Below are 3,196 nucleotides of genomic sequence, written 5' to 3' on the forward strand. Positions count from 1 at the left end.
TTTTGATATGTTTGTGCGTGCTGTTCTTCGCGCTAACTCAACACCACAATCACTTCGAATTAATTCAACTTATATGACAAGTACTGTATGACTCATTTTGCACACTAGTACTAATGTACCTAATGTATTGTCCCTCTTGTGTGGGCTCTTATTAGTAGTTGGCAAACCAGCTTAATGGTGCATTAGCGCCACCTCGTGATATTGTCCTTCCACTGCAAGGAAACCAATGTGAATTGATGGTGTCCTGATGTTGTGGAGTTTGCTAGCGCCATCTAGCTGTCAGTGTCTGAAGCGCACTCGTATCTTGCGTACCATCAAGTCATCATGGCTTGGATCACCAGAAAAATCAAGTCAATTAAGGCACTCGTGTTTCAAGGCGCCGCCGTACTAATTTAATGTTAAGATGTGGCGTAGAGCTGACCATTTCGTGTAGATTCGGTAGCCCAAAAATTAGGGAAAAAAAACTGAATAATGGGCCAGGTCAACCATAATTTAAATAAATAAATAACTTTAACTTCCAATAGATTATAATTGTGATTATAATTAACCAATGTTATATAGTGCAAAATTGGTTATTTTACAAATTTTTCTTTGAATTAAAAAAATGAATGTCCAACAATAATAATTAAATTTTCACTAACCAATTTTGAGGGGAAACTAAACTTATTTAATTAACTAATGCAACAATAAAATAGTATATTTTAGTAAGTAAAATACATTGCATTATTTATAACGGATTAATTATAATTTATTAACTTGATAAAACGACATGACTTTATTTTTTTTTTAATTCCACTCCAAAGAGATTGTTATTGATTAAAAAAATGGCTCGTAGCCCATTTTGGCTAATCGCTAATGTCGCTAAGATTCACAATGATTAGGGGAAAAAATGGAATTTCTTCCATATTAGAAACTTCTATTATCATCTATTTCCAACAAAAGTATCTTTGTATAAATGCATCTTTGTTGATCTATCGATGCCAGCAACGTATAATGACAGGCAGAACAATGAAACGGTACAATTCATTAATTACATCCTCCTGTTGCCATTCCTGCAACAGACTAAGTGCTAAGCCCAGATTTCACGTGGAGTAAGTACATTTGTGAGTAGATTGAGACAAGATCATTGTTTTAGGATCTAAACTGCATATGCACTAAACCTTTCAAAAGTTTGGGAAACACATCTTTCGTGCTTCACTCAGGCCTGCAGTGACCATTTTGTCCACAGAGGGGCAGTAAAAGTTGAGTGTAAGAGTTTTGTGAGGACCCGCTCTGTGCGCGTGCACCTGCTGTTTTCTTTTTTTGTGTTGTTTTTTTTTTTTGCCCTGCACTGAACATCTTGAACATTATCAACCTTTCCGTCTGCTTTTTTTTTCACACTCGAGGCGGCTCATTCGTTCATTAAGCCTATTAATTGTCCACAGATGCTCGTGTCCCCGCATTGGCTGCCGTGCAAGAACCACCAATGGACGTTTAAGATGCTGCGGTTTACTGAGTTTACCTTCAACTGGATTTTGTTTGATGCTTGGACCTTGGGTGCGCAACCAGCGGCCCGTGGGCCACATCATGCGTTCGATAAGGTCAGCAACGCAATCCTGAAACAAAACAGAAAACAGAAAGGACCCTCGCAACCCCTATTTCATGGCGAATCCTTTAACTGATCCTCAAACTCTGACCCAGCGGGCCATCTGTCAAGGATACCTGCTTCCGATTGGGGCTCGTTTGCCTCGTACGACTTTGTCAAAGTCATGGAGTTCACCCAAAATGGCTGCCAAATAAACACAATAGTTGACTCCCTGTTCAATTTTTGGCATGGTTCCTTGAGACTTTTTAACGTGTCCTGTTATAATAGTAATAGAGATAGCCACCCAATTTCATGTCAACTGCTGAAAGTCGTGATTTTACACCAAAATGGCTGCTTCACACCAAAATGTGCGACATACGGTTCAGTTTCAGGCATGGGACCTTAAGACCTTTTTGTGCGTTAAGTTATAATGACCTGTCTACACCATTTTACATCAGTCGGTGAAACTGGTGTTGGGGGCAATTTTTTTCAAGTTTTTGCTGGGGGTGCTACTGAACAACCTTTGGTCAGGGGTCTCTAGAACCCCTAAAATACATTTTCACTGGACTAAACAAGCTTATAATAATTTTTGGGTCCTTTGAATATTTGTTTGATCGTCACATCATATTGTCTCATGTATTTAACATCCCAATGGCGATCTCAGAACTCAATGGATGACCTACACGGCATTTGTGCATCTGTGTGTGTGTGTGTGTGTGTGTTTTCCCCATCTGCAGTGCGAGTCATTTATCTCAGTTATCCAGACCGTGTCAAAGCTCCATCTGTGAAAACAGTAAATACACACACTCACTCATTGCCTAAGTGATAACGGATGGAAGGCACACATACACACAAGCACACAGCATGTGCGCGCACATATTTACTGTATAGTATTACTGTTTGTTTTGAGCACTGCACTGTCAGTGGCATGGCAACCATAGGAAGAAGCTGGCTCTATTTCCACCAATGGAAAGTTACGGACGTATCACACACTTATTCCTTGCTACAGGTGGTGCAGTATAGTAACCAAATAAAACCTAAATCAACTATGAGACAATAAGAGTGATGAAAGAAAATGTAAAGTCCTTCCAATTGGCAAATCGGAACGCTTAAAAAGTGAAAAGAATATGTCGCAACAACATCACTGTTGACCCTTTATTTTTATTTTGAAATAACATTTTATTAATTATGTGCTTCGATTTTAGCTTATAATGTCAGCCAAAACATTTGAGACGACTAAGCAGGTATTGAATGTGATCCATCTATCCATTTTATTCAAAAGTATGGGACCTAAAAGTCAACCTTGGGGGATGCCACATTTCACTTAATACAATAGCTCCCTGACAAGCATTCAATCACTCCTTAAATTTCCTATTCCATAGTCTATCTATATCTATCTAGTTACAGGAGCGGTGTCCCGGCTGGTTCGGCAGTAATTATAGACCACTAAAGTCGATCCAGTTGTAGCAGCAACGTGATTGTCAAGCTGTTACTTTCATTGTACAATCATTGCTTAGCGTTGCTTTAAATGTTTCCCCTCCATTTGTCAGGACCACTCTGCTCTTTTCCGCTCACCCCCACCCCTCACTTATCACACACACACACACACACACACACACACGCGCATTAGCT

The sequence above is a fragment of the Phyllopteryx taeniolatus genome, chromosome 9 (assembly GCF_024500385.1).
Source record: "Phyllopteryx taeniolatus isolate TA_2022b chromosome 9, UOR_Ptae_1.2, whole genome shotgun sequence".
NCBI classification, from domain to species: domain Eukaryota; kingdom Metazoa; phylum Chordata; class Actinopteri; order Syngnathiformes; family Syngnathidae; genus Phyllopteryx; species Phyllopteryx taeniolatus.